This window comes from Plectropomus leopardus, chromosome 17 (assembly GCF_008729295.1).
Source record: "Plectropomus leopardus isolate mb chromosome 17, YSFRI_Pleo_2.0, whole genome shotgun sequence".
Taxonomy (NCBI): domain Eukaryota; kingdom Metazoa; phylum Chordata; class Actinopteri; order Perciformes; family Serranidae; genus Plectropomus; species Plectropomus leopardus.
In genome coordinates, this window is record NC_056479.1 from 907,521 (window position 1) to 929,520 (window position 22,000).

General features: G+C 42.5%; 1 protein-coding gene across 1 annotated transcript in view; it reads right to left on the minus strand.

The window, feature by feature from the left end:
* The window catches only part of LOC121956787 (carbonic anhydrase-related protein 10-like), a 208,771-nt gene that overhangs the window by 97,289 nt on the left and 89,482 nt on the right, over positions 1–22,000 (minus strand). The gene's annotated exons all lie outside the window — the stretch shown is intronic.

A 22,000-nucleotide genomic window follows, 5' to 3' on the forward strand; every position in this document is an offset into this window, starting at 1 on the left:
TCTGCATTTCAATAGGGCTAACATAACAATAGAACTAACATAGCAATTAAGCTAGCAGAAACGTGACCATCATTAATAACATAAACTTCTACATTTAACCTGACACACAGCTGCAGAAACATTACAAACAAAGGCTCAGACTTGTCTACTCACAGTTTTCGTGCACGCACAGCACCTTTGGAAACTTTACAGCACTCCTGATGTCTGTCTGGCCGTCTGTATCTCCGTGATTGAGGGGAGAAGAACAACCGCAATGGTGGGCGGGGCTAGACGGACTTTAGCGCTATGTGATTGGCTGACTGTGATCTGATTGACAGCTGGGTAAACAAATAGAAAACCACTAACCAGAAACAAGAAATAACATAAGATAATATTGGCCTTTTTAACAGCCGCCCAGATTTCCTATGGAAATCTGCACATCATTAGAAAGGCCCTATCAATGGGAGATCCTAATCAGGTAATGCAGGGAGGGGAATGATCCGGGCCACTGGACGTGTGTAAGTGCGGTCCCTAACCTGTACTCTCACAGTCCTGACTCGATCATCTGCTCCAGGGAGGACTTCTGAGACCCGTCTCGCGGGCCAGAGTGCTCGGGGTAACTGAGGGTCGACTATCATGACTGTGGCCCCGACCTGGATATCTGGCGCTTCTGTCTGCCATTTCTGACGTGCTTGGAGACCAGGTAGGTAGAACTTCAAGAAGTGTCTCCAGAAATGGTCCGCCAGCAACTGACTGTGCCTCCATCTCCGCCGACTCAACATTTCTGACTCCGGATACACGACCCTGTGGGAGTGACGAGTCTGGCCGCCCCATCAGGAGAGAATTTGGGGTGACTGGGTCCGGATCAGAGATGTCTGAGGAGGTGTATCCAAGTGGTTTAGAATTGAGGATCCCTCAATCTCGATGAGGACTGTCCGGAGCACCTCTTCCGTCACAGACTGAGCACCTAGGGTGACCCGCAGAGCTTGCTTGAGGGAGCGGATCTCCCTCTCCCAGCAACCACCAAAGTGTGGCGCATTTGGAGGGTTGAAGGAGAACTGGATCTGCTGACTGGCAAGATGAGCTTGAACTTCAGGCTGGAGAGCCGCGAAAGCTTCCTTCAGTTCACGTTCTCCTCCCCTGAAATTTGTCCCGCAGTCGGACAGTATCTCGAACGGTTTCCCACGCCGAGCCAAAAAAGCGTCGCAGTGCCATCAGGTAAGAGTCGGCATCGATGCCGCTGAGGAGATTAATGTGGACTGCGCGGGTCGTCATACATTTAAAGATGATGCCCCATCTCTTTTCGCTCCTACGGCCAACCTTAACCTCATAGGGGCCGAAGCAGTCCACCCCAGTGGAGTAAAATGCAGGCTTGTGCAGACGAAGTCTTGCCGGGGGCAGATCAGCCATTCTGGGAATCTGGGGCGTTCCACGCCATTTCCGACAGTCGACACACTCTCGCTGATGACGTCGGATAGCTGCTCTGCCACGGATGACCCAATACTTCCGGCGAACTTCAGCGAATACTCGCTCAGGGCCAGGGTGGAATAACTTCTCATCAAAGTCTCTAATGATCAACATGGTGATCCAGTGCTGGGGGTCAAGCACAATTGGATGCATGGCATCCTGATCCAGCAGCGTGGTGTGTTGCAAGCGACCTCCAACTCTGATCAATTGAGTGGCATCATCGAACTCAGGAGCAAGAGTGATCAGGCGACTGCTACTGGGTACAGCCTTTCTTGCTCTCAGATGTGCTACCTCAGTGGCGAAAGAATCCTGCTGAGCTTTGCTGAAGAAGGGATAGCTCTGCCTCCTTGAAGTCGCTGGCAGAGGGACTTCCTTCGGCTGCCCCATGAATGGAGTGTGCTGTAGCCTCCAGAAGTTTGCCAAAGGTGCCGAACTGACTAGCTTCTGGGGTGTCTGGAGCCGACACTGTAGCGGTGAGGCAGACCACGGTCTTCCGGAGCTCATCTCCTTCTGCAGATGAAGTGACTGGCCTCTTAGGCCACAGCTCGGGAGTCTCTCGTAGGAAGGATGGGCCCTGGTACCCACCGACTCTGTTTGCCTAGCTCCGCCGGAATTTTCCCACGGGTGATGTCGTCGGTGGGATTACTCGATGTGTCGACATAGCGCCATGCATCACGATCCGTTAGGTCTTGAATCTCTGCCACTCTGGTGCCGACGAACACCTTGAACCGGCATGAGTCAGATTGGAGCCAAGTCAGGGACCGTTGTGGAATCAGACCAAAAGATGGTTTGGCGGATGGGCAGTGAGAGCTCCGTCCAGAGCACCTTGGCTAACTGGGCCCCGGTGAGTGCGGCACATAGCTCCAAATGAGGTATTGATTGTTGCTTCTTAGGTGCCACCCTCGACCTTGCAGCTAGGGAATGCCACCTCAACCTTGCCGCTGGGATCCTCTGTTCTGAGATAGGCCACGGAGCCATAAGCTCTCTCCGAAGCATCACAAAACACGTGGATATCTCTGGCACTGGTGGGAGAATCCATCTCTTGGCTGCTGTAGCACCGAGGAAGGGCTATCTTCTGCAGGTCTGAAAGCTCACTCTCCCCACCTTCTCCATGCCTGAAGGAGATCTTCAGGTAAATGGGGGTCGTCCCAGTCTCGGGTTTTACCCCAGAGTTGCTGGACTATCACCTTGGCCCTGGTGGTAAAGGGAATGATATAGCCAAGTGGGTCATACTGGCTAGCCAAGACCTTGTATATGGTGCGCATGGTGACCTGAGGACAGTCGAGTGATCGGGACTTGTATGAGTGTCGGATTGGCAGTGCCAATGGAGCCCTAGTACCGATTCTTGACTGTCTGGTTGCCCTTGTGCAATCCAGCGTTCGACACTGATCGTGCCGCAGGGGGAAGATGGCGGATGACTGAAGGGACATTGCTTGCCCACTGACGCAAGTCGAAGCCTCCTTCCGCTAGCAGGTTCCGCAGTTGGACCACAAGCACCTTAGCCTCCGCTTCAGAAGTCAGACTCAGCATGCAGTTGTCCACGTAGAAGGACTTCTCGACTGCTTCTCTCGCTGCCTCCCCCGAGTGGCTGCTTTCCCTGGCGTGCAGTTGGAGGGCGAAGGTAGCACAGCAGGGACTGGAGGTGGTGCCAAACGGGAGGACACACCACTCATAAACACTGGGCGGTTCTTCACGGCTCAGATCTCTCCAGAGAAATCTTAGCAGTGGCCTGTCTTCAGGGAGGAGTCTCACCTGATGAAACATCCCACGGATGTCGCTGTTAACACCGACTGAATGCTCTCTGAATCTGAGGAGAACTGCGAGCAGTGATGGACTCAGCGTGGGTCCAGGAAGCAGAAGCTCGTTGAGGTTGTTCCCTCTGAACTGGAACGAGCAGTTGAACACCACACGGTTCTTGCCGTTATGTTGCACCATATGATGCGGACGTACCAGCTGGTATCCGTATCCTCTTCAGCACCAGGCACTAGCTTGATGACGGAGCCAGCTTGCTCCAGCTTCTGGATTTCAGTCTTGTAGGCTTGGGCCTGATCAGGTGCCTTAGCAAAGCCTCTTCTCGATACTCCTTAGCTGGGGCAGTGCAGCTTCCTTTGGCACTCTTAACTGGGGCATGTTCTTGACACGCAAGAGGGGAGTTGCGTATCGTCGAACTCCATCCACCTCAACCCTCATAGTCTTGGCCTCGAGAAGAGCTATGGCCTCTTGATCTTGACGTGATCTGGCACTAGCCTTCTCACTGCGCCAGGGGTAGCACGTCCATCTGCCACAGCTTTTCCACTTGACTGTGCAGATCCGCCGATGATGGCGGACTGGATGTGAAGAGGCACTGCTGGTGAGTGAAACCATGGCACAGCTCCTGCGCAGGGCCTTGCAGTGTCCATCCAAGGCGCGTCTTAATGGTGACTGGCCCCCCTGGTGGCCCGAGACGGACTGGTTCCATCGGCGTTATCAGGTGGGGGTAGTCCGATCCAATAAGTAGCAGCGGCTCGGCCTCGACGATTTGCTGCCATGGCAATCCTTCAAGGTGGCGAAACTTGCGTTGCAAGGCGCTGACAGGGTGGGTGTGCTTGGCGAGGCTTAACTGTCTTGCTGTGAATGCTCCCCGGATGTGGTACAGCCTCTTCGGTTCTGTGGCAGGGGAGATGCTGAAGGAGACAGCCGCCCCGTGGAGAACCTGGAGTTTCCTGTCACACTGTGCGGAGAGTTAAGGCCTCTGGTTGTCCCTTGAGCCCAAGCTGTTGTGCTGCCGCATGGAGAAGAATTGTGCGTTCTGACCCGTCGTCCAGGATTGCAAAAGCCTCCATGGTTCTGTCTCCATTCTGAGCAGAACCTCCTGAGCTTCAAGAGGACTTTGCGACCTGCGGCTGGCCAGTTGACGTACAGTACTACACTGGTGGTGTTGAACAGGACGGAGTTGGCAGCTTCAGTGGGATCCTGAGGTTTCTCTGGTCTTTCAGGGATCCTCTCTGAGACATCATGGAGCACCATTAAGTGACGGCTGTTGCAGGTTTTGCATCGCATCTTAAGGCTGCATTCCTTCGCATGATGGTCTCGACCACAGCGCCAGCATCCATTCTTGTCCTTAATCCAGCGTTCCTTCTGCTCACGGGTTAACTGCTGAAAGTTGGCACAGCTGTTGAGCGTGTGACTTCCATTGTCACAGAAGGGACAGTACATTTTCACTTTATCCTTAATGGGAGGAGCTTTCGACGGTGCACCTGGCGGCTTTGTCTCGGTGCCGAGAAGGACAGTGGTCATCCTACCAGCATGCTTAGGCTCCCTACGTGGGTCTCGACTCTGGGCCAGGGGCTCCTTCCGTGAGCTGTTAGTGAACCTTGTGTTATCCTCTTGCACTTGGATCTCAAACTCCAGCCAGTTCGCCAGATCAAGCAGAGTGGGAATGGGGTTCTGGAGCGGGTGGATAAAACGGCGGAAACATGGATCTTAAGTCATGTGGGAGTTTCCCCAGCAGTCTTGAGACGTGTGAGCCACACTCAAGCTCCACTTCACCTTTTCTGCCCAGCTGCTCCAACAGACCCACCAGTGAGCGCACTCGGAGAGCGAACAGTCTGAATGCCTTGATGTCACTGCTGGCGATGTTCGGGCCATCCATCAGCTCGGTAATCCGTTGGAGGGCTAACTGGTGCGGCTGCCCATACTGCTTGTTGAGAGCGGCCATGGTGTCTGAGTAGGGGTACTCTGAGTTGCAGTAGGAGTCGGCGACTAATAGAGCTTCCTCTACCTTGAGATGATCCATGAGGATCTGGAACTTGAATCTCTCATTAGCGTCGTCAGGGAGAAGGTTTTCCAGAGCAATTTTCATCCGTGAGAACTCTCTGGGGTTTGGATGGCTGAAGTCTGGAATAGTCGGAGTGGGTCCCTTATACATCCTCAGATGGCTGTTATACTGAGATGGGGGACCCGGTGATCTAGGTCGGGAGCGCTCACGGTAAGGTGGGGACTGTGAGCGCTCTAGCTGGTCAGGGTGATGAGAGCCTCGTTGGTAAGTAGAGTCTCGGCATCTCGGCGTCTCCTGCCTATGACCATCAACACTGGGATGAACGGGAATAGGAGGTGTCCCCGATGGGAGTAGGACAACCTATCCTTTGTCTGGTCCTGGTGTCCAGTGATTGTGCCCAGGCTGCCTGTGGTAGAGGTAGCACTGGGCCTCTTGGTTCGTGGCGTTGGAGTAGGTCGGGTTGGCTCTGTTGTTACCTCCGGCTTCCTTTGCCGAGGAACTGGGCCTGGTCGTGTGGAGGAGAGCTGGGAGTAATATAGAGACTCTCTGTCATAGCTGGACCGAGGATGATGCTCAGCACGGTCAATATCCATCCTCGCCATCTCCAACATGAGGGCATCTTGCCGGCGGCGCAGGTGTTCGATCTCCTGTCTCATCTCCTCTCTAGTGGCGTCCCACCTGTCCTTAATCACCCATTGGGTTGGTGAGTAAGAGGCTTGACTCACAGGAGGTGATGGGACACGGCCTGCTGCATATCGCCAATCCTCTTCATCAGCTGCGTAGCTGCTTTGTGGGTGACGTGCTGTGTGTGGTGGTGACGAACGCCTCATCTGGTCCAGGTCCTGGTAGTATTCAGGCTGGTACATGGCGAAGGAGGTCAGTGGCTTGTCACGCACAGCAGATTCCTCTTCGTCTGGATAATTCAACATGCTAGCCCACAGTGAGTCTGTATCCGGCTCGAAGGACCATGAAAATTACGGTTAGCTCTTGGAAGCTCTCCCCCATATGGAACGGTTGGCTGATGTAGCCCTCACCCGTTATACACAATGCTAGTTAGCTAAAGTTCCAGCGCGCTGTGGGATGTCCAGTAAAAGACAGATGCAGTTGAAGTAGATTTTAGAATCTTTATGTAGAAGCCTTGTCACCATTACAGCTTATCCACACACAATCACCCACTGCAGTTTCCAATGTGCATTAAAGTGTGGTTCTGAAAGGAAAATAATACAATTCCAAATATTACAATCATTCATGAATATGCAAAGAACTGAAAATCAGCCATATGAATATTAATCAGAGCCATATCAATCAATATCACATGACAATAAGGCACACTGGTATGTATACCAAACATAAACATCACAGAAAAAGAGCGACAAGCACCTTTATAAATCTTTCATAAATGAACCAACAACATTTGCATTAACACTTACCAGGATCTCCATACAACCATTAGCAGTCTCATTTACACTTGAGGTTAGCAATAGCAACGATTAGCAATCATTAGCAGGCACTCTGCATTTCAATAGGGCTAACATAACAATAGAACTAACATAGCAATTAAGCTAGCAGAAACGTGACCATCATTAATAACATAAACTTCTACATTTAACCTGACACACAGCTGCAGAAACATTACAAACAAAAGCTCAGACTTGTCTACTCACAGTTTTCGTGCACGCACAGCACCTTTGGAAACTTTACAGCACTCCTGATGTCTGTCTGGCCGTCTGTATCTCCGTGATTGAGGGGAGAAGAACAACCGCAATGGTGGGCGGGGCTAGACGGAATTTAGCGCTATGTGATTGGCTGACTGTGATCTGATTGACAGCTGAGTAAACAAATAGAAAACGATTAACCAGAAAAACAAGAAATAACATAAGATATATTGGCCTTTTTAACAACAGGGATGCAAAGATTATTTATATAAAGCCCTTTGTTCTTTAGATTATCGTTGTATTTTTGGTTTTGTACAGGATTTGGGTTATTCTAAGTAACTTTACATTCATGTGTACAAAAGGGCTATTTATTATTGCCTTACCTCCACCCAACAGTGGCAGTGTTTTTGGCCCCTGTGAACAGTCGTTCACACCTCAGAGCTTTATGAAGCATTCAGTTTGCTCCTTGCTCCCTAAAGCAAGACGAAATGTAAAGCTTGACAGACAGATGTCACAAAAATATTATTATTATATTATTATTGTCATTCTTCCTCTTATTATTATTTTAATTATATTATATTAATATAGTATTCAATCCAAAAAGTTAACTATACTTTACAGTTGCACAGTCTGGAAATAAAGCAGGACTCAAAACTTAATCTAAATTTGTTAGTCTTGGTCCATTTATATACCTGATATGAAGCATAAATACAATCTCCACAGTCACAATAACATATCAACCTCTGGACATCTGACATTTGAAAGTGAAAGCTTTTAGGGCTTTACATCCAAAGGCTGAGAGCTCCAGGCATCAAGCTAAACGGGCAGCAGAGCGGGGCTACAGCACCAAGCTGGCTCTACATTCCCATAGCTAGTATGCTAGGTGGCTACATGTTAGCATTACTAATGTCACATATTATAAAAGTTATGAGGTTTTAAGGTCCCTCTAAGTTTAACATACAGTAACTGGTGTTTAAATTTCAAGTGAGTAAAAACCCAATACTTACATTTAAATGTGAAATCTTTTCTCCGATCTTTGCTCTGTGCCGCCATGATGATAAAGGATTTTTGAAAATAGCTGGCGCGCAAGGAATCTTTAGAAATGGAAGGCTGCGAAGGATAGTAGCAATGTGTCCTCCAAAAAGATGGGAAAAGAAGGGCTGCATAAGAAGGAGCCTTCGAATTCGGACCACTTGGGACAGCCTTTGTGTGGCGTTGTGACATAATCTGCCTTCGAATGCAGCCTCCGAAGGATGCAGACCCTGAATTGGGACACACCTAAAGAGTGCTTCTTTGATATGGCCTCCCATTTGTACCACTAAACACTGGAGAAGAAAGAAGTGGACAGAGATACAGCTCTGAAATCCCTGGTGAGTATGCTGCATGCTGTAAGTTAGCAAGCTAACCACCAGAGGGGCCTCTGCAAGCTAACTTTAGCTACTGGATTGTTTACCATTTGCGTGCAAGATAACCATATGGTTCAATTTAAGATTGCTAGCTTCAAAATTCATATATCAAGTAATCATGTATTTTTGAACCAAGCAATCTTCAGCTAAATCATACAAATAACTTGTAGGCTAATAGCAAACATCCCAGTGGCCAACTTAGCTGAATAAGTGAGTATAAGTGTTCATAATGTATTATAAGCCCTAGCATTCAACATCTAGTTTATGATACGTCAAGAGCATCCATAAGACCCTTGCCACTTATAAATCATTATAAGTCAAATCTATAATGGTTTAGACTATTATGAATACCGGCATAATGCATTATAGATTTGGTCTCCATAGAAAGTGTTACCAACTGGATTTGTGGAAATGGGACTAACACACCCAGCTAATTCAACTGGGTGTCGATCTATTCCATCATATAAACAGCTCAGTCAGATTTCAACTGGACTCTGTGTTCTGTGCCTGCTTCTCATTGCTCTGCTGGCCTTCGTCAGTGGTTAGGGATAGTGGGAATAGGAGACTGTTGGTTACTTATGAGGGGGGAAGGGGTGCTGAAAAATGAGTCAGGCATTAAAAATATGTATAAGTGGGGCGTCGGTGGATGAGTGGATAGAGCAGGTACCCCATGAATGAAGGCAGTGTCCTTGCTGCAGTGGCCTCGGGTTCAAATCCTGCTCAAGGCCCTTTGCTGCATGTCGTCCCCACTCTCTCTCCCCCCTTTCACACTACTGATCCTATCTAATAAAGGATAAAATGCCAAAAAAATATGTATAAGCACCGGGGAGGGACTTCTGTTTTTAATTTTGACTTAGGTGAGGGAAATGAAACGTAGTATTTTATATTTGTTTTGAATGAAAAGTCACACTGCAGCCATCCGCCTCCTCTGATGAATAAAGAACAGTCCTACAACACCAGCATGGAATCTTAGCAATGTGCTGCTGTGGACAGGGTTACTGTAAAACATGTCATATCAGTTTAAGTGGACACTATATTTGAATCTTTTCTCCTCTTTACCTTACACATCAGCTGATGGAGGCAGCGGTTCTGCTGTTCAGTGGAGTAAAATGACTATTTTTCTCAACGGAGTCTGGTGTTTTTGATATAACGGCTTCAAATACCCATCAGGGCTGTCTTACAGCAAGGTAAAGAGGTGAAAATATTCTGAATATAGAATACATTTAAACTTATATTGATTTTTTTAGGTGGCTTCAAACTAATCATTGAAGGCAGAGTTTGCTCAGCACCTTTTGATTAAATGTATTGACGCGGTGGTTGACTACCTCGATGTTATTGTAAATAAACTGTTGTGATTGTGATTCGGTCTATATCATAGACTGTAAATAACAGATGTCTACAGATCTATCTGAACAAGGGCATATCTTCACCTGCTGTGGGAGAGTCGTACATACTTCGATCAATAAATTAATTCTCCCCCAATGCTTGTAGACTGGGACAAGGACTGTAAACTTGTTAAATGACCTAATGGAGTTATAACTGTAGCTCCACTAAACTGTGCATGTAAACGTACTGACTGCTTTTAACTTGCACCGAAACTTCTGTTTGAAATTTCGAGGGGGGCCAAGCGCAAAATTGTTTTATTCTGATTGTCTTGTTTTGAAAATCAAAGGAAGCCAAAATCGTGGAAAAAAAAATTAAATCCCCTGACCAATTGTCCTCCTAGCTTCTGGTTGGTTAGTTCTGTAAGTCAAGAGCTTGGGAGTGTTTAAGACACAAGACACACAGGCCTTCTATACTTTACTGTCTTTCTATACAGATGCCAAATATACGAGCTCCTCAGCTCTGTTTGCATAGTACAGTTGCAAATAGTGAGGATTACTGTAAAAAATGTATGTAGATGCAGACTGTGAATTTCCAAGCAACAAAGAAATCTGTCACTGACAGCTGATCCCAGAGCAGCCAATCTGTTGTGCAACAGCTTCTGAGGAAGCTCACTTACAAGCAGCAGGAGCAAGAGAGAGGCTGGCCGGGATAACTGGATAACACACTGTTGCATGTTACTATGCACACACACACACAGTCAAAGGTGTCCAATTTTGTATTTGACTCTATAACCTACACATCCACAAGTTGCACAAATACATGCGCTCACATTTACCCTCGATCTTTGGTGTCATTTTCTCACACACAAACACAATCTCACTGCACACATGCTCTCTATCTCTCTCCATCTCTTCTCAGCATGCACAGACACACAGACACACACGCACTCTGTCTCTCTCTCACACACACACACAGACGCATGCACTCACGCACGCACTTTCTGGGACAGATGGCCATGCTATGTGCTCTCGCTCAGCAGATGCACACGAGCATTAATCATGAAAAAGGACTCAGAGGATTTACTGCAGTTGTGCCGCTTCTTGTAAAGAACCCTGACTAATTCTCTTTTGAAGAACATCGTCAGCCCAACATTCTTAAACAGTACAGATGCAGACATGCCACATAGGACTGAAAGGAATCCCAGAAAACATGTGATTTATGTAAGACATTAAAACTTCAAATTCTTCAGATGTCAAGAGTAAGCAGGGAGAAAAGCAGTTTACAAGGCAAAATCTTGCCTTTTGCTGATTTATTGGACATGCTGTTATGAAATACGATAGCAATATATTTATATTGGGGTGACACATAGCAATAATAGAAGCAGAGTTAGCAGTATTCTTCCCACCAGGTGCAGCTACAGTCAAATTTATGCACACATGCTAATGTGAGTCTCTTTGGATGAAATCGGCATGATTAGCTCCTCTCTGTCCAGCAGCCTGAACAGCCACCCACGCTCAGTCAGTTCATTGTTATCGAGGCCATTTTAAAAAAAATCTGCGATCATATCATTACATTGTGAAAACGATCCTTGTGTACATAGATCCACAAAAATAACCTGAGTCGGGAGAACAACCTTGGTCTGGGTTAAACCATAGGTGTACATCTTGAAGCACCCCTTAGAAAATATTGAAGTATCAAATATGATACAGCTGATAAGCACAAGAGGAACTGACTCTAGGAGGGCAACAATATTCTCAGTCAATAAATGAAAGAGGACCCAACAGTGCTAAAACCATCCCACACTGAAACATAGAAACACTGGAAAAACACAGCTTCCCAGTTCATCGAGCACTTCTGAGAAAACCCTACATGACTTTCCAATAATACAACTGACCTGGATGCAACAAATTGAAACTCAGACCCTTTGTTAAATAAGGAAGAACACTACCTGCAAAACATTGTGTGATAAAACCATCCCTCAGGACAGGTCCAGTTAAGCCTGGGCAGATTAACAACATGGATTGTGGATTTGATGCATGGCTTGATTAAGGCCCCCGGAGCCCGACTGTAAACACACCACTCTGCCTGAAATTTTGGACAGGACAGGACCATTTTGGACAGGAACCCCCGCGAAATGGAAAGGTGCTAAGAGTTTTTATAGCGTAAAGTCACCTAAAGTCATATACTTAAAACAATAATTGCAGATATCTTAATTTCCATGCTATTTTAATGTAGTTTTTCTCCACTACAGTGCGCTTATTTAACATTTCATATTAAAATTCTACATACAGTCATGCAATTATCTAATCAAATATGATGCATGCTATTAGATTATCCCTTTAAAACTGGATCACCATGACTTTTTATGTACTTCATTTAGACATCTTTCACACCTTTTTTTGGTTGGTTTCTGTCTTTTTGTTTTAGATAAATAGGTAATTTAGGTAATTTTCTTTTACTTTTGACTAATGTCCTGCTAATTTCTGAGTCATTTCTCCTCATTTAGTAAGTTAAAATTCAGAAACAAGCTGTAGACACAACACTAGCACTTACCTATTTACACATACAGCAGATATGTAGCAGTGCTAGCATTCATTTGAGGATGTGTTGTTTCCACCTGATATGTAAGTCTGATGTTCTCTTCCTCTTTAGCTGCTGAATTTAAACAGTTTTTGTTTGATTAGACCATGTGTATCTCTCAAATCCTAAATGAATATTTATGCCATGATTTTAATAAGCATATTCTACTGTGTGATCATCTGGGGCTGGGCCTCCCTTTAACAAATCAAGCCTGTAAATTATATTAAGACACAAAAACAACATCATTGTGGATCTTTTCAAGAACATTTGATACTTGATAACACTTGATAACACTTGATAAATTTGCTTGCTAAATTTATTAAAGTTTCTCAAGTTGTTGAACTGAAAACTATGACTTCACGACATATGAAACAATTGCTTAAACAGCAATAAGGCTGTGAACAGTGAATTTGTATGCTTAAATACTGTAAACACACTGATAAAAACACAATATTACACATTAATGCCAGTGTACAATTATTCTCAGAAAAAAATTAGTCAACAATGACTGGCTGGACTCTGTCATTAAACCCATTAATAATCATTTCGTAATATTTGCCATGTAATGCTGAAGAGTAAGTCCTGTGACTGTGTGTGTGCAGCAGAGTGAACTCTCACAACTGTCCTTGCAGAGCTCACACTCCTGCAGCAGCAGCTACAGCCCATACATGTGGTGAAGTCAAGTGTGGCATATTGGACCAAGTTGATGATTCAGCTTACCCATTCGCTATGACAATGTGTGAAAGTATCCTTGCTACATGTCACTCCATTCACAAAGGTATCCAGTGACGTACTCTATTGGCATCAGTATCACTTTAATGGTACTACTATTGTTACTTGTATGCTCAATTTTTTAAACAATGCCCAGCCCTAATTTTGGCTAATAATTAGAAAAAGAGGCGTTGCATGTCCTGGGTAGCAGCTGTAAACATCACTTGCAGCTACATTTCCCAACACATGTCCATGTGTTCACAGCATTTTCACACAGGAAAGTAAAGTAAAACCAGTTTAACTGTGATTTAGAAGCCATTAACTCCACCACACTGCCATCGCTGTTATCTTCCTTTGTTCATTAGTATCAATGATGATTACATCAATCAAAATACTCTCCATTTTTACAGCTAGCTGCCATGGAAACTAAAGAAAGATGGTGGAAAGATAGTGTTTTCTTGAGTTTAAAGTGGCGACAGAGAGATATGTGTGTGTGGCGAGTGGTCATTAGGTTACTTAATTTTGAACGATGATTTTTAGGTTGTTTACCCTGAAAATCTGCAAGCCCTGCACCCATCCATTTGTAAACTGAGGTTGAGTCTTGAGAAGTTTATCATTTCTGATCTTCTCAAAGTGCAGGCACTCACTCCACAGAACAAGTATGAGAATACATCCCGAAAAGTTACATTTGGCAGCATGTTAAAATCGCCTGACCACTACAGACTACCACTACTGCTACAGATCAAGGCAGTCTCATTCCTTTAATTTTTCAAAGTAGTGCTCCTTTGCTTCCTTCTGCAGCTTCTCTCAGTACAGTTTGTCAGTACAGTTCCTCTGGGACTTTGTCAATATGTTTTTTGATAAATTGCAATACCAACTTTGAGGTGTATCGCGCCTCCCACCATACCACATTTCTGTCACTCTTGGAGAGGTGTGTCCTAAAGTATGCCAAGAATGCATTACATCATGACATTGTTGCGCTTTCTATTCAGAGGTAACCTATTAATGATGCACACTTAAACAGTACTGCACCACAAATGAACAAAGCTGCAAAGGCTATTCATATTTTGAAGGAAATTAATTTTATTTGAACTACTGAAGAACTAAGTAAGCAAGATCTCAGCCGTTACATTAGTGAGTACAAAGTAATCATTACTAATTGATTCAATATGGGCTGAGCTCCAAAAGATAACAAACTATAATAAACCATAGTTTTCCTTTTAGCCAACTAGTGAACTGTTTTCATTTCAAACACCAGCTATCTGACCTGGATTTTAACCATGTAGTACTGCGTGCTGTCTATGTGTTTGGCCAACCCTGCATTATATTAGACAGCTTTGTCAGTGGAGCAGTTGCCCAATCAACAGTTCTGATGTTTATTTATTTATAGTCTTTATTGTATATGACCTACATTTTTCAAGAAACATTTTTACATCATTATTATGATAATGGGAAGTTGATATTTCAAATATAAACACAAACTGTGACATAGTTTAATCACACATCCACACCAAAAATATTACAACCACATTAAAACTGCTCTATTTTGCAAAAAATTAGACCACGAAGGGAACTGCAGTGTGCATTTGCAGGCATATTAACAGAATTTCCATACAAATGTATTTCTAATGAGCTCTGGCACAGTGAGTAATCCAGATATTTCATTAGCCCAGGCGACCTACATTCCCCAGTGGTTTGGGCTTCCACCGCCACTCATCTGATCTCGCACCATCCTCATCTGAACTGCAGTGTGACACGGCAGCCATGATTAGTGGTTGACAGTATTCTCAGCGGGAGTTAATGGAGCTCACCCTGTGGCACATCTGTTAGCCCTCACCACACTTAGAATGTCTCAGGGGGAAGAGGACAGAGACTTTTAAAATGTCATGGATGGGGCTGTTGTTCTAGTTTTTTGTGGCCTGTGAAACAATGCAAGCCACTGATGCAGCGCAAATAAAACGTGTTGTTTTAGTGTCTAACAAAAGAAAGGACCTGATTCAATCAAAAGGGGAACTGTGCCCATTAAAAAGATTCAGATGTTATTTCTTGGTCTAAGACAGTCTAAAATTAAAATATTAGTAAATATGAAAAACTCTCCCAAGTCCAAACACTAGAAAGCTAAAGATTTAAGTTGTGACGTCATAAGGTATAAAGTGTAGACAGTGAGTGGTAAAAGATGTTCTAGATGTCACTGAGAGCAGCCAGGGGAATGTTCTGAGTATATGGTAACATATTCTGTTTTAGAACTGAGAACACTCGATCTGAACCCAACCATTCTCAGGTTGTCATACCCTTTGGCATACCTACATGACACATTGTGACACCAAACTACTTGGTTAGGTTTAAAAAATATCATGTTTTAGGTTGAATTAAGTATTTTCTTGCATATCAACATGTGACATAACATAAAAACATGATGTGAGTGAGGTCAGAGTTTGACAACCATACGTTAAGTACCTAACATTACACTAAAAAAGGTGTCTTGATGTGACATTAGATTATAACGTTGACTTTTGGTAACACGTGGAATAAGAACTGGCATCTCCTTGTTCTGTTTTCATCCACTTCCCACACATCACCAACCTTCTCACATTTTATGCCACGTTGTACATCAGTTGCTCTTAACTACAAATATTGCCTGAATAGAAGCTAAAGGGTGCCTTTTGGCGTAGATATTACGAGACGAGGGGCGTGATAAAGCATCAGTATTTGAAAGCCTGGGAAAAAGAACAGACAAAGTTTACAGGAAATAATTAACAATCACAAATCAAAATGATTCACTTAATAATAAAGCAACACATAAACTGCTATATTTTATCTAGAGGTGATGGTTTCTAAATCACATTTAGCATGTAAGCTGACAGGTGCTTGAAAGCTTGATTTTAGAACATGTAGGATCAAATGTAACAGGTTTTTTCCCCCCAAGATAACAGGAGCAATAGTTCAGCAAATGAGTGGCCTGACTATCATTTAAGAGATGAAGTGGACGCTTTCCCATGTATTTGTTCTATTAGGAGTGTAAACATCTGCTCCTATATCTACCCTCACCTATAATCTTTTACATACATAGTAAGGTAACACATTATGGAACAAACATGTTCAAAACAAATAAGACAGATTTAAATGCACTGTCTTTCGTGTGAATGTAAAAAGGCACGTTTAACTCCACAAGAACATAAGAGTACTTATAAAGAAGAATAATACTCTTTTGAAACAGTCTGACAAAATAACCCTGATTAGAGCCTGATCAAGTTTTCAATCAATGCCAATACCGATATTGCGGAGTAAAAAAATCCTGATATTGACATACCAGACAATGTACACACTTACAGGGATGTTCCTGGAATTTGAGGACACTGGGGCTTAGCCGAGATCTGTGTTAGGGGGTCCACGGGGATCCTCCAATAGGATTTTTTTTTTGATGAACAGGATCTTTTTTGATGCATGCTGGTATCTTATTGACACTTTTTTAACTTCCCAGATTAGATGGTAGAAGGAAGATTTATTTGTCATTTTTTTGAACGAAATAAAAAGTTTGTCCCTAAATCCTGCAACATCTTTTTGGCATCATAGGCGGAGTTGAGGAGTCTCACAGTGGAGAAAAAAGCTGTTCTGTAGTCTGGTGGGTCAGCAGTGGATACTTCTGTGACCCTGCCTTTAGTTGTGCTCCTGCTGTGGCTGCACTGGTACTGTACCCCCTGCTCACCCTGATCGTGGTCTGGTCCTGGTTGTGCCGATGCCGTGATCATGCCTTTGGACACCTTCCTATCAATACACGCATGGGACTCTTATCATCACCCTTAATATCACATTTAATGATTTCACACCTATCGTTATTATTATACTGTGCCTCTCTCCCCCTCCCCCCTCTCTCTTTCTCTTTCCTTATTGCCGCAATTGTATTTCATTTGTTATTCACGACATTTATTGAATGTCAGTCCATCGTGGAAGAGGGATCCCTCATCATCCTCTGCCACTCCTCCTGAGGTTTCTTCCTTTTTTTTCCCCCCTGTTACAGGGGTTCTTTTTCTGGAGTTGTTCCTTGGGTGATGTGAGGGTCTAAGGGCAGAGGGATGTCGTACACTGTAAAGCCCTCTGAGGCAAACCATGTTTTGTGATAATGAGCTTTATGAATAAAATTAACTTGACTGTATCTTTTTCTATATGGCAGCAGGCTGAACAGACTATTAATTATGAATTGTGATCTTAGGAATATTATTTGTTGCTAGTAATTAGAATTACTAATAGAGGGTTTGTACGTGATGTCACAGCATGTGGAAGTTGCCCACTGAGTGGCAAAAGACGAGTGGCAGCGTTGGCTTGAATGCCACGGAAATACAAAAATCACGTCTAAAATGGGGAAGAGCTGTTGTGTGACTGACTGTACAAATAGATTCAACAAGTAGTCTGAGCTTTTTTTTACAGACTACTGAAAGCCAAAGAAAAGAAGCAAATGGATTGCTGCCATTCACAGAAACAACTAGAATCCAGGCACCACAACATGGATTTGCGGTTCCCATCTCGTATTAACTGTACTTAAGTATTAAAAGTACAAGTAAAAGTAAATTCTACATTTATTTGCATGTTTAAACACACTGTATACAGTAAAGTGACTGATCATCAGCTGGTTATTTACATATATATATATATTTATATATATATATAGATATATCCTTTATTTAACCAGGTAAAAGACTCATTGAGATTTAAAATCTCTTTTCCAAGAGTGGCCTGGCCAAGAAGGCAGCTTAAAACATGGTTACAACAATAGATACAGACAAACAAATACAGCTATCACACAACAGAGTGGTGAAGGGATGAAGTGTTTTTGTAGGCCAGCCAGGAAGTAAGCGTCACACTGGTTCCCTCGTCAAAAACCATATGGGATTTTTTAATGGGATTTTCAATTATCTCCAAAAAAGAAGCTCTGTGACAAACACAAGTTTATGAGACTTACACGTTTTGTTCAGCATGATAATCTTAATAAACAAACACCATTTTTGTGTTTTTTGAAGTGTAAATGAAATCACCAGGAGTAAAAAGCTATTGTTAGGCTATAAACGAACTACATTATGGTCTCACAACATAAACGTCACCACCTTGAATCGTTCACCTTAAAAACACGTTAAAACACGATTGAAAAATATTCTAAACAGATAAATCTACAAGCTGGAGCGTGACTGTAACTGTAAAGCTGTAAAGGCGGTGAATAAGTTTAATGAGTTTCTGGATCATTGTTGGGTCCATCCTCCCTTAATTTGAGCAGATGATTGTTTGTTAAACGTATGTTTTGTCACTCACTCCAACTGAGGGGGAGTATTCTTGTGGAAAGTGACATCAACACATACCCTCTATAGAAACAGGATACTTAAAAACTGCTATCTTCAAAATTGTATTGACTAGTATTTGAAAAATTTAATTTGGAAATTGTGATTTTGATAAAAAATAAACTGTCTTTATCTTTAAGGGCTTTAATGCATGAACAGAGTAAAAGATTATTAAATGCAGGGCTTTTTCATTATAAGGCCTATTTATAATTATAATATATGTATAATTAGCCTATATATTGATACATAAAACATTTGTGGGTGTAGCCTCAGATGCTGAGGCCTAACAATGCCACTATATGTATATGTATTTCTATGTATTTATCTACCTTTACCATGGAATTATCCCTAAAAAATGACATCACTGCACTGAAATAGTAAACTTAACTGGGAATGTAATATAATATAATTATAAATGACTGCAAGCAACTTTTTCTGGAAAAAAAAATATTAATCTTTTTTACTATATATATTAATATTTATTAATATATATTAATATATTAATATTTTACAATATTAATATTGTTAAAAAATTACCTTTTCATATTGGCTCATAAAAGACAACATATACACTGATACCAATATATCTGTGAGGCTAATATTGGTCAATAAAATCAGCTGACCAATATGCTGGTCAGGCTTTAACCCGGATGATGTCATAGTGATGTCATCAAGGTTATCTTAGCCTGGCCTTATCCCAGAAGGTTTGTGTGCTTACTGAGGAAGGAGAGTTGGTAGATGTTGGTGCAGGCAGAAAGAGTTTAAAGAAAAGTGCCCTGTAGTTCAACTATGGGAAGCATAGATTGCCTTTTTATTTAGCCCCATTTAGAGACTAAAAATCAGAATTTCTCTGCTGCTTTGATTGATTTGATTATACTTTCTCTTCCCAGCTTTGTCGCAGTGCAATACTACATTGCTGGAGTAGCCCTTCATAAAAGGACTGGTGAGGAAGACGAGAAATATGTTGAGGGAAACTTGGAGGGCAGAACAGGAAACATGAAGGAGAAAACAGGAAATGTGATGGAAAGAAAGAAATGTAGTTGGGGGGGCGGGAGGGATGAGGACTAAGTTTTCATTTTGAAAGACACATGCAGTATCATAGTTTTGATGCAAAACAGTCCATAACTCTGCAAAATGCAATGAAGACATCTAAAGGACAACTCATTGTGTTTAACAGGCCAAACCTGAAGTATATCCGCACATCTCAGTGCAAGTTAAAAATAAAACTATGTTAAATCAATGCCATCCATTTTCAAGTTATCACTCTATTAAATAGACATCATTAGAGGTTATCTGTGTTATAGGATAGAAGGCTCCTGATACACAGACTAGTATATTCAGAATGCTGTCGTTTCTGACAGTGTTACATTTAACTTTGTTTTGTCTTTCAATTTGCTCACATGACTGGCATCTTTATGTGGACTAGCTGTTTAGTTTATAAGCAATGCTAGAATCACAATATTGATTGAAACACCTTGGGCCAGATGCATAAATGCTGTGTATGAAAACCCATGCCTTTTTCCACACATAACTTTTTCTGGACAGTTATGAAACAATCATTATCATCTCAAACTGTAGTCAACCATAAACCTATTATAAGAGAACAATATATGTGATTTCTCAAGGGAATATTACATTGCAATAGCAAAGCAGCATATAATCCCTCATCAGGGAGAACTGGGCTGCAGATGTCCAAAATAATATAGGAATTCTTTAGGCAGAAAGGCATTGCACAATCACTTGTTTACAATTTTTGAGGGGTAGGAAAATCCCTCCCTCATTTGCTTTCACACTGTAATATGTATTGATCTGTTCTATTTAACACAGCGTTTTGTCTCTAGGATTATAAGGTTCTTTATAGACTTTAAAGCTTCTCCTCCTGACTTAGTTCCGAAAGATTGTACCACCAATCAGTGCACTGAATTCAAAAGAAGATCTAATGAAGTCTGACCAACTTACTATCTCACCTCACTACTCTGATTGTGAGGTTAAAGGAGCCAGCTTGTTTACCTTGTATCTTGTATGAACTTCATAAAAAGCTGATATTTAATTTAAAAAAAAGATTATATTTACCACTAGACGGCTAGCTTGCTAATGTTAATAACACAGCTCATGTAACTGTTTTTTGGCAAGAATTACTGTTCTTATTAGTAATTGAAGTTACTGTGACTGCTTGAGAGATGACAGCAATTATGGTCAAATTCTACAACCCCAATTCCAAGTAAGCTTAGACGCTGTGTCAAACATAAAATCTAAATAAAAACAGAATACATGATTTGCACTTTGAACGATATTCAATTGAATACAGTCCAAATGCAAGATATTCACTGTTGATATTTGTAAATATACACTCACTCTGAATCGGATGCCTACATCATGTTTCAAAAAATTTGGAAAAGGGGGAACAAAAGCCTAAGAAAAGCATATAATGAACACCTGTTAGAAATCTTATACAGGTAAACAGGTCGATGGGTAACAGATTAAATCATTGTGATTTGCTATGTCAGGCACAACCTCAATAGGCTCAGTTGTTCAGCAGCATGGATGGTCACTTTGTGAAAGGCAGCGTGGACAAATAGTCCAACAGTGTCAGAACAATGGGCCTCTTTTAATAATATGTGCATAGAAGTGTTCTTACTCTGCGCATAAAATAACTGTGCCTGTAAAACCCAACTTTTTTGGATAATGTTGTAGGCATCAAATTCAGAACAAGTGCATATTTGTAGAGTAGTATTTATTTATTTACACAAAACAGAAAATGTTTATCAGTTTGAACATTAAATGTATTGTCTTTGGACTATATTCATTTGACATAGGTCAAAAAGGATTTACAAATCATTGCAGTCTGTTATCTGTCTGGATGTTTTACACAACATCCCAATCTTTTGGAACTGGGGTTGTAATATTCGACACACACACACACACACACACACACACACACACACTCATACACTGCTGGCCGAGGCTGCCATACAAAGTGCAACCTGCTCAGCATTCAAACGTTCTTACACACTGATTGCATGTTGAATTTGGACGACTGAACGAATTTTGTGATCAGTGGATGACCTGCTGTTACTGGGTATATAACTGCTTGGGGAGATGGCTGACTACCTGCAGAGCTCTGACACAATAAGGACCTAAGTTTGTGCAGGTGAAAGTAGAGGAACAGCAGGCAAAGGGACAGCAGCAAAATAAAGTCCGGAGTGTTGGCTATAACAATATTATATTATGATTCCATGATGTTTCAAAGCTCGGCCTTCCCTCATGAATCAGGGGAAATTCTATATTCATCAAAAGGGAACACGAGCTTAGAAAAAAATTCAGACTTAGGGGGTACTGTTCCATAAATATCTCATGTGTTTTAAACTGGGTACGTTTTTAACACAAAACCATTAGTTTTGCTCCGCCTTGGCCGACAGAAGCTTATAATTAAAGGCAGAGAATGAGTTCTCAGTATCAGAAGGTTCCATCTGAAATCCACCCAATTTAAATAATAATACAATTTTGATCAGATATTTTATAGTATATCCAGGACACTTGTTATGAAACATTACTATGTCTCAGTTTTGGATGTTTAAACTTCAAAATCTTAAAACCACTCAGATAGAACTTTGTAATTTCAAGGTCATGAATATCAATAAAAACGTTCCTTTTGATAAGGGCCTGGGGGTGACTTTTTCAGCTGCAGTCAGTTCACTCTTCTTTGAGCAGAAACTACCTCAGTGTGACCTCACTTAATCTAAAACACCAAATAACTTGAACTCACTACTAAACACCAACATGAATCGAGGG